The sequence below is a fragment of the Crassostrea angulata genome, chromosome 5 (genome assembly GCF_025612915.1).
Source record: "Crassostrea angulata isolate pt1a10 chromosome 5, ASM2561291v2, whole genome shotgun sequence".
Classification (NCBI taxonomy): Eukaryota; Metazoa; Mollusca; class Bivalvia; order Ostreida; family Ostreidae; genus Magallana; species Magallana angulata.
Genome location: NC_069115.1, coordinates 1190001 through 1200024, shown reverse-complemented (window position 1 = coordinate 1200024; position 10024 = coordinate 1190001). Strand labels below are relative to the sequence as shown.

Sequence of the window (10024 nt, the reverse complement as noted above, 5' to 3'; positions counted from 1 at the left end):
TAATTTTCGATGGTATCAATTTTCGTGGATTTTCTAAAAACCACAGTTTCAAGGATACGTAATTTCGTGGCCAATGATCCAATCAATACGAAATGTTAGTTGCAATTGAACTTCAATGAACATTTAATTTCGTGGATCAACTTAACAACGAAATCCACGAAAATTGGTATTCAGCGAATATTGATGAAACCACAGTATGTGGTTATGTTAGTTTGGTTGTTTTTGCAAGCTATAATTTCAATTTATTCTTTCGCACACTACTAATAGCGCATGTCAAGAAGAGAATATTACCTAAATACTAACTTCAAGGTTTTATATATAAATGTAGTGTTTCTATCCACTTTAATGTATATACACTACTTAGAATAACAAGTGTTGTGAAATAGTCTTTTTGGTGAAGTATCTGCGTGCTCAAATAAGTGTACATGAGGGAAGTTGACGTCTTTCTAAATACACGGAAGACTTAATATTTCTTGATACCCTTTTAGGAATTTTGGCAAAGCCACAGGAAGGAAATATGTTTACCGTTGTTGCAAAAAATTGTTTGATGCTTATCAAAGTGTATGCATCCGTGAATGACAATTATTCTTGAAAAAGAAAACAGGACACTCTGTTGGTCGATATATTCTATAGCATACATGCGCGGATCTAGAGGGGGGGGGGTCGGGGGGGGTCCAACCCCCCTTGGAAAATGAAAATTTATTAAATTTACATAGTAAAATTATCGCGAAAATATGCCTCGGACACCCCCTGGCAAACACAATTATCCTTCGGACCCCCCCCCCCCCCCTGGAAAAATTTTCTGGATCCGCGCATGGCATATTTTCATAAACACTTTCAACTTGTATTATACATGCACTATATAGACTTCCTACATTTATTATAGTCAATATTGATAGGTTCTCATACCAGGAAACTTTAACTCATGTGATAACCGTTATATTTTATATACGTCCGGATGTCATACACGACAAATTATGGACATGTTTATAGCTATATTTACATTCAGTGTATATTTGTGTATATTTCCCCTAGGCTTATGTTTACATTGGAAATCTGCGAGGTTTAATTCTCCAAGAATACACTTCGCTAATTCATGCGCCACGCGTCTACACGTGTTTTGAGTATATTTATTTTTGTAAGATTAAATGAAACTTTCAATCTTGCATAACCAATTTGATATGTACTTCCAAAGAACAATCCCTATCTACTCAATTAAAAAGATTTTTTTCCACAAAGTTTCTGGCACGATATTTTTTGTCGCGGAAGCTAACTAAATAGCATGTTAATATTGCTGTTCCATGTATGTTTCATATCCCTGACTAAGAGCGCAAAATTAGCTTTATAGCGGCGATACACCATATTTCATACAAATAGACACAAGTTTAAAATATAAATTTAAGCACTGAATGTTTATTTTGGCTGTCGCGCGGTACATGTATATAATTTGTCTGCATCGCCTGGTGTATTACAGGACCGACGACATCCAAAAATATGCATTCAATTATGCTTAACTAGCGAGGTAAATCTATCGGTCCGTAGAATCTTACTATAACCATGTGATTTAATGGGGGGGGGGGGGGGGGGGGGGAGTCCGAATAAGGATAATTTTGCTGCGTGGATGTCTCAGGCCTATTTTACTTTGTGAATTCAATAAGATGAAATGGGGCGGGGGGGGGGGGGTCCAAACCCCTTGACCCCACCCCCTAGCTCTAAATCTGCACGTGACTTCGAGATTAAATAATACAAAGGTATACATGTCTACCAGCTGCATGGCGGGGTTCAACTCATATCGAATTTATGAAATTAAATGCTTGCTTTACTCGGTTGCATGTACGCTTGGCCATTTTTCTATTAAAAAATTAACTCCGTCGACTTGTTATATCAATTCTAAGTCAAAGATCAAGTTTTTTGAGAAGGTAAAAAAACAAATCCCGCCATTTCGGCGCCTATCTCGATATTTTGAAATGATTTCACTTAATTTTTAAAATCAATTCAGTGAACGAGAACAAACTTATGAATATATAAACGCTTACGATTTCTGTAAACTGTATCTTTTTTATCGATCTCAAAATTTCGATCATTAATTCACAACTCTCATCACCTTCCCTCTCAATGGCGTTTTAGGGTGTACATAATAGCTTGTTTAGTCAATCGTATGAAGTTACAGACTTTTCAGCTGCCGTCACATGATATGATTTTACCACAGAATGCATAAGATAACATATGTGCACCTTGCTATGAAGGGAATAAAATACCTGAATCTAGCTTCTATAACACCCATTGCTTGAAAAGCTTCTCCAGCACAAAACCAAACGCACCATCTGCAGGGACAAGTATAAACATCATAATGGCGTTTTCGGTGAGCAACAAGCTAGGGATATATCAAAGATAACTCGAAAATCTACAGAATTTCAATTAGATCTTCCGTGGTCAACTAAATATCCTAGCTAGAACATGGGTATGATGTTTCAGACTGGTGATTGCATGGCTTATATCATACAAGACATTCCACAAATTTCCGTACATCCGCCTCCTCCACATTATTTGAAAACCAAAGTAAACGCCACGGAGTTTTGGGAATATTATTGCAGTGGACAGAGGACCTTCCTCCAGCGTGATAGAAAACAACTAACAGTTTTGGAAAGTTATGAAAACAATACCCAAATAATGTGTGTTTCCAGTAATTTCCACCCCCTGAAAGCTATATATATAGCTCATTGTGATATAATGACCAAAAGGAATGAGTAGAGGAGATTGATAAGCTACATGTAAATCATAAGTGGAATATACTTCGAAAATTATTCGCATCAAGTAAGGGGTGTTAATGTGAAGAACTACAAAATAGGTAACATCTACACTTGAACATGACCTGGACATTACCTGTACCAAACAATATTAATTTTATACCCAAAGGTGAAACCAGAAAATCGCACATTTTCTACTTAGCACTCTTCTTTTAGTTTTGTATAGACATATTCTCTTCTGAGAACGAAGTGGACGTTGACAGCTAGGTATAGCCTTAAATTCATCCTGTCGACTTTTAAAAAGAGAATATAGTACATTATTTAGACACAGATGAGTGTTGTGGTTGAAATGCCTAAGGTGCTGGAGGACTTCATGATATCCCTTTACGTTACGAAGCTTCAAAACGTGTTGCTGAAAATATATTAAAATTTACCATCAAAATTAGTGCAACCAACTCGTAATTTTCTTCTTTATAAATGGTGTGTGGTTTTTTTTTAATGTATAAACAGCCATGATAATTCAATTATATTAACAATTATGTTTTTTGCAGCCCAATTGACATGCGTCAAAATGTTTTCTTGTTTCTTTTTAAATACAAAATCGTAATGTTGCGACAAACTTGGAATTTTAAAGATTCTCATAGAAAATTTTAGATCTTACACTTTTTTGAGCGCATGCGCCAATGAGCACACCCAACGACTTCCGTTATATCGAGCTGGGAAAAAAAACGGTATTTTTCATTTTATTTAAAAAGATGTCTGGATAATGTATAGACAATGTATCAGTTTAAATGTTCATGAGAAAAATAACGTTCTAGGATGATTTTTAACTAAACTTCATAGCTGATTACTTTCACTTTGTAGATTACTTAATATGTACATGTAGTACGTCACTGGGCACATCCACAACATTATCAGCTAGTATAAAACGTAAAATACCCGCCCCAGATTTCTAAAAATTCTGTAGACTATCTTATGTATTATGTATTCATGTGAATCAGTTCCAGTTTTTCCAGTATTTTTTATTTCGTTCGAAAGGACCCGATTTAAATGCAATTTCTCGTGAAAATATACTATAAAGAAAGTGAAACAACTTTTTGTTGTATCCTGATAGAGAAATAGTATTTAAGTCGCTGATGTAATTGTATCAGTAGTCATTGTATTGGCATCATTTAAAGGAAAGTTAAATAAAAATAACAAGAAAATAATTCTTCATAATCCAATTGAAAACAAGTAAATAAAAAAAAAGAAGATATTTCTAAAAAAAAGAAACACAGGGAAACATCTGGTAACCGCTCTTTCTATCATGCATGTCCTGACAAAGTTTTTATTTAGCATTGTTTAAATTTGGCGGGGTGGCAATTGTATACAGATGGTTATGATCTTCTTTGTGTCGTTTGTGGAATTCAATCAACTGAAAAGTTGAATTGAAAACGGAGCTTCCTCCTTTGACAAAGGGGAAATATAGTTTAAAGTCATGTAAATGTTCAATGTTAATTTCCTGTACTTTAGCTTTTATGTCAGGCCTAGCGTCAAATTCAATTTAAAAACAACCCGAACTTCTACGATGTCTACAATCATGTTAATTTGGCTCAAATGTTGTTCCGTATCACGATATCTGAAGTTTCGTTGTGCCTTTTCTTAGTAACATAATCATATGTCATGCAAATGAAATAAATACTCTTGTATTTGGTATGTCTGCATTACATTTTTAAGTCAACTCGGTCAATCTAACCTTTTGTGTTATAATATGTAGTTAAACAAATGTTTCATTTTTAAAAACATAAAAGAAAGACGATAAAGGAAAAATTTGTTGTGCAGACTTAGTTAAAAATCTAAGCATGTATTCTTTTACAAGCTTTTCTTTCTGATATATCAAGATGAAAGCATAATAAAGCAGAAAGGGTCTATCTATAACATTTTGAGAAAATAGGCAAAGCGTAACTTTCTGATAAAAAAGAAGTATAGTTGCCAAGGGCAGATCAAGGACATACCTACAAAGCAACAACAACTACAAAGCAACAACAATTCTTTTCTGTATATATATTCATAGATCATGATAAAATTATTTACTTATTATAGTGTTTCTTTTACAATGAAGATTATATATATACATAAATCAAGCACACAGCCATTTGACCTATGTCTTAGTAATCATTACTGATAATGCTGTACATCGTTTTGACATATTACTATATGAAATTGAATTGTCAGAAGGGTGATAAAATCTTATTTTTGATATTTTACTTGAATTTGTGATCATTGATATAGATTTTATTGTTACATTTTGTACAGGTGTAGAAATTAAAGGTGCAGTGAAATGGAGTTGTACCGTCTGGTGACCGTGAGTATTAACACGCGTACGATAGTTTGGGAACAGCACATCCGGTCCCTTCCCCAAAATTGCCTCTTGCCCTATTCTGACTTATATATCAATCGTATCTGACTGGTGAATATTTAGTCTTGTTTCTTTTTAAAAAATAATAAAGAACTATTTTTATTTAAATGGATCAAAAGTTTAACCTTTTAGTAGGGAGATATCAAAGAAAAACAAATATTTTTCAAAGGTTGCCTTATTGAAGATTCAAGTTTTGATAATGAGAGAAGCAAAGTGATTAAAGCTGAACACAACTCATAAATAGGCACATGCCTGACAAGTTATCCGATCTCTGATATGATAAAAACCACCTCAATGCATGGTTAAAATGAATTGTGGATCTGGTGTATGCTTTTACATAAAGACTTTTAAAAAAAAATTCACACTATAGAATGATCCTCAATATTTAAAATTGTACAAAACAATTCATTCTAAGCTATTAGATATCCTATACATATAATAAGCATTCGCGAATTGGGTTGAATTTTGGTAAAAAAAAAAAAAAAAAAAAAAAAAAAAAAAAAAATTTAAGATTCATTCCAGGATCCTGTGTTTGTTTATTCCTTGTATTGTCCTTTTAGAAGCTATGTTTAGCATTGAAAATTAAACATCCATTATTAAATCCAACCTCATAACAGTTGTCAGTTGAAAAAAAGACCTAAAGTCAGACTGATCAAGCTGTTCCCTAGTCAAGTCTTTATGTGTCACTGCCTTTCAATGATAAAAAATAAAAGGTCTGCTTTAAATTGGGAAATTGAAACAATAAATTGCTTAGTTATTAATACTTGTAGTAGGCATGGTAATTCATGGTGATTAATGCAGGATATTACGGTAGCGTCATTGTAAAATGCATAACCCCATCACGCGGGTTATTTAAATATTTTCTGCAATAATCGCTACCTTCATTACCCACATGAATCATCAAAGAAAGCATTTGATTGTTCATATTTACATCTATCTTTTAACAAATCAATGAATTAATCATAAAGAGAAAGTAAAAGTAACAAAGTTATTGTTAGTCCTAAAAAAAAAAGTTGTGTGTTTCGGGTAACCCGACCTAACCTACAAAAATGGCCCGATCCTACCATTTTTAGATGCCTGATTTTATCCGACTGTGAATTTTATCTTATTTCCAATAAAAAATACGTTTTTAAATATGAAACAAACAAACATTCTTAGGATTCAGGCAAAAAAATAGATAAAATAAAAAAAAAATCCCCACCTACCTAACCTAATTTTTTCATCAGTGTTACCCTAAACACAGTATTTTTTTTTTAGGCCTTAGTGTACATCACTACGTTAGATAAAAGAAATCGCCACTTTGTCTTATATGATAATTTGAGTTTGACATCATCGTGTCTATTTTGTGCAGTAAATAGAGGAGAAATTACTTGATAGATGTAAATATATAGTAGATTGAAATGAATTGTGGTGTTGTTCATGCTGCAACGATGTCAAATTTGGAATTTAAATTAACATATGAGCAGTGAGGCAGACAATGACGAACACAAAGGTTCTGTTGAGTAGTTCTTTTGTTAACTTAACTAGGTATTGGGTTAGTATGTGTGTAAACCTGAGCATTATAGGTGTTTTCCGGACAAATTATTAAAGACATGGTAGCTGATATTACACAACTAGTTTGCATCTATTTTTGACCAGGTACCTATGTCTCAATAGTACAGAAAAAAATATTTTGAATTTTAACTTCATAGATCTATGTCATCACTAAGAATTGAATTGCATCTGATGGTTTTTTTAAACACCTTCACCATGAAATGAAGTAGAATAATTGGCTACATTTAAAAACGGTGACTAATAAGTTCAAGTAAATTTATTTTAGTTCTGTTGTGAACAGATAATGGGACACTGAGAAATTACATTACAGAATATTTCTCTCGGTTTAACTGATTGCTACTTCTCATTGCACCACAGGCACGTTAGGCATGGGACCCTTCCCCCATCTCCCATTCCAGATTTGTTTAAATCTCATGCAGACTCTCAAATTCTTCCTATGAAAACATACTAATTATGATTTGTGTATCAACTTTTTGCCTCTCACTTTCCTTGATTGTATATTGAAAGCATGACAAAATATGAAATATGTTCACATCAGTAAATTAAGTAGACATTCTTTTTTCTTAAAATTACATTTTTTAAAAGACACAGTGATTTAGAAATTAATATATCATTTAAATCACTCACATCTTGATAAATCTTGTTTAAGTGCATCAGCTGCCACGGAAGTAAAAGACCGCTAACTCCTGTTGATGCTCCTTATTTGGTATTTATGTCTTTGAAGATGTAGTACCTATTTTGATTCTAGAACTCTAAATTTGTTAAAGAAATAAAGTAACTGAAAACTGTGACAGGGAAGCATGTTAAATTTTTTCTTCTAGTGAATTTTTAATGCAGAAGATTTCCATGTTTTGATATCTGATTCTGCGTCAGTAACTGCACTATCAAGTGGCCCATAGAAATGAAGTTCATGAAAAATGTATAGCTTAATATTGGTGTAATATAGTTAGATTTAACAAAATAATGTGTGCTATTATGATAATGAAGTCACTTACTGTACATAATCACAAGATGTAGACTCTGACCAAAGTTTAGAATTGTCACACAGCATAAATTGGCTTAATAGCTGATTTACTAATGCATACAATAAAAACTAAGCATTGGACTCTACACTTAGTCTATAGTTACAAGTACATTATTACACAATGAGTACATTTTAGTTTCAACAGCTGTTATACACATTGTTTTAGGAACTACATGTATGAGTTGTAAATTTATTTAAAAATGTAAGTATATGATTTTAATAAGAATATATAAAATGATATTCCTGAGACAGATAGCAAAGGTGGGTTTTTTTTAACCTACGGGAGAATTTATTGATCAAAAAATAGTTCGAGTTTAGGTTTATGGTTAGTTTCATATCTGTTTGAAACCAGTTGGGTGGTTTTAAGGTAAAGCACTAAATAGAAAGTTAGTTTAGAAAAATGGCTGCCATTATACACTCGCATACTGGATTTGTTCTTGGAATTTGAAGAAGATAATTTTTGAACTCATCTGCATTTGCATGAAAGTCTTTATTCTCTAGTAAACAGTGCAGACAATTTTTTTCCTGGCAAAATCCACGTATAAGGGTATTCTGCGAACATATTGCAAAATTGGCATTTAACACCATATCAATATTATTGAAAAGTGAAAGCTGCTATGAAAAACTATTAACATTCATTTTTCTACACGTATATCACTAGAGATCATTTGATTCACTTAAGGCGTTTGAAACAAGTTAAAAATGACACTGGTTTCAAGTGAAATATGCACTAATTACGTGGTCTTAGCTCAAAAGCCAGACAAATCTTGTTGATTTCAAAGAGCCGTAGTCGTATGGCCAGTAATGAAATAGACAGGCGAACTTATTACATGCATTGCAATGTGTACATAAATAAAATGTTATGAGCAGATCTTTCATTGAATTCTTTTTTTTTTTCATCAACCACTTTGAAAGTTTTTCGTTTGCCTGTTGTAAATTGCCAAAGGTAATTCACAGTGTTTGTATTAATGGAATCGGTCTCTTCCACAATAGTATTATTTTGGTCAGTACTATATGTACTATCATAGATCCTTTGAGACCCATAAAAATTATATTTAACGTTAGGACGATACCCATATGCTTAACTGAGTTCATTCTTTGACACATGTGCCATTCTTAAGTATCAACAACTCTCGTTCGAACACCTCTCTTTCCGCCATCTTGAAAGGATTTAAAACCCCGGAAACCGCACTCGGAGGGGATTTTAGGTTTCCTGGAAACTTGTTTCAGTTAAAGCCAATAAATACAAAAACTAGTGTTAGTTTAAAACTAGTTTAAAACCAGTTTTGCAAATAATTGAAAAGTTTGCAAAACCGAATTAAAACCTAAACTAGTTCTTGATCAATAAATTCGCCCTACATGTGTCTTGATTTATTGCATAATTTCTAAATATAAATTTTTATTTAGAATTCAATATTTTTTCGAAGTTTGTCTATACAAGGACCACATTTTGGAACTATAATTTCTTTAAGTTTACTGTGCCAAATGAATTATGAAATTTGCAGCTGTGTTGAATTTTTTTTGAAACAGGGAGAAATTGCCTAAGCAGCCCCTTATTGTAAGCCCTGCATGAATAATTCACTAAATCTGAACTGATCTTAAAGAATTTAGACTTTCTTCTGACACCACATATTTAGATAGGAAATGATCAACCCCCCAACTGCTAGTCCATCTTCGTAAGGCAAAGGTTTCTGATCCGCTCTTTTCTATATAGAGAGCGGAGTGGATAGAAATCCTTGCTTTAATATTGAGAAGATACAACCAGTACCACATGAGTTAAGTAGACACAAACCACTGTCCACTTTCACTTTTTGTATTGGCCTCTTTTAGTTTGTCCTGTTACACATTTGAAGCTAACACTTCTTACTTTAGTTCTACATGCATGATAATTATTCTCTCTATGTATGCCTAATATAAACAAAATTAGTTAAGATAATACTCTCTGCAATTTTGTGTACCAGTACTTACAATATGCTTGCATGGTTTAAGAGTAAACAGTAGAAATAAGTCAGAGAAAGACAACTCAAACCCCCAGTCAGTACTTGTATATGGACAAGAAAGTAGGATTATCCTTCTTTACAGCATTCTGCAAAAAATTAGACTTTACAATATTCTGATATTAAGCCACATTATTTTTAGAGTATAGAGTATATAATAAATATCAACAGTTTACAGGAAACCTAAACAATAAACAATTTATATACACTCAACAGGAAAAGATCGTTTTGGAACTGGAAACTTATACTGGATATATATATATATATATATATATATATATATATATATATATATATATATATA

The 10024-nt window shown here is 32.7% G+C and overlaps 1 protein-coding gene across 2 annotated transcripts in view; it reads left to right on the top strand.

Moving 5' to 3' along the window:
* The first annotated feature begins 3426 nt into the window (after window positions 1-3426).
* The window catches only part of LOC128186179 (uncharacterized), a 44547-nt gene continuing 37949 nt past the window's right edge, over window positions 3427-10024 (top strand). For both annotated transcript variants that reach the window (XM_052855941.1, XM_052855940.1), the window contains exons 1-2: window positions 3427-3478; window positions 5043-5091. The gene's annotated coding sequence lies outside the window, so the exon portion shown is untranslated. The remainder of the gene's footprint in view (window positions 3479-5042; window positions 5092-10024) is intronic.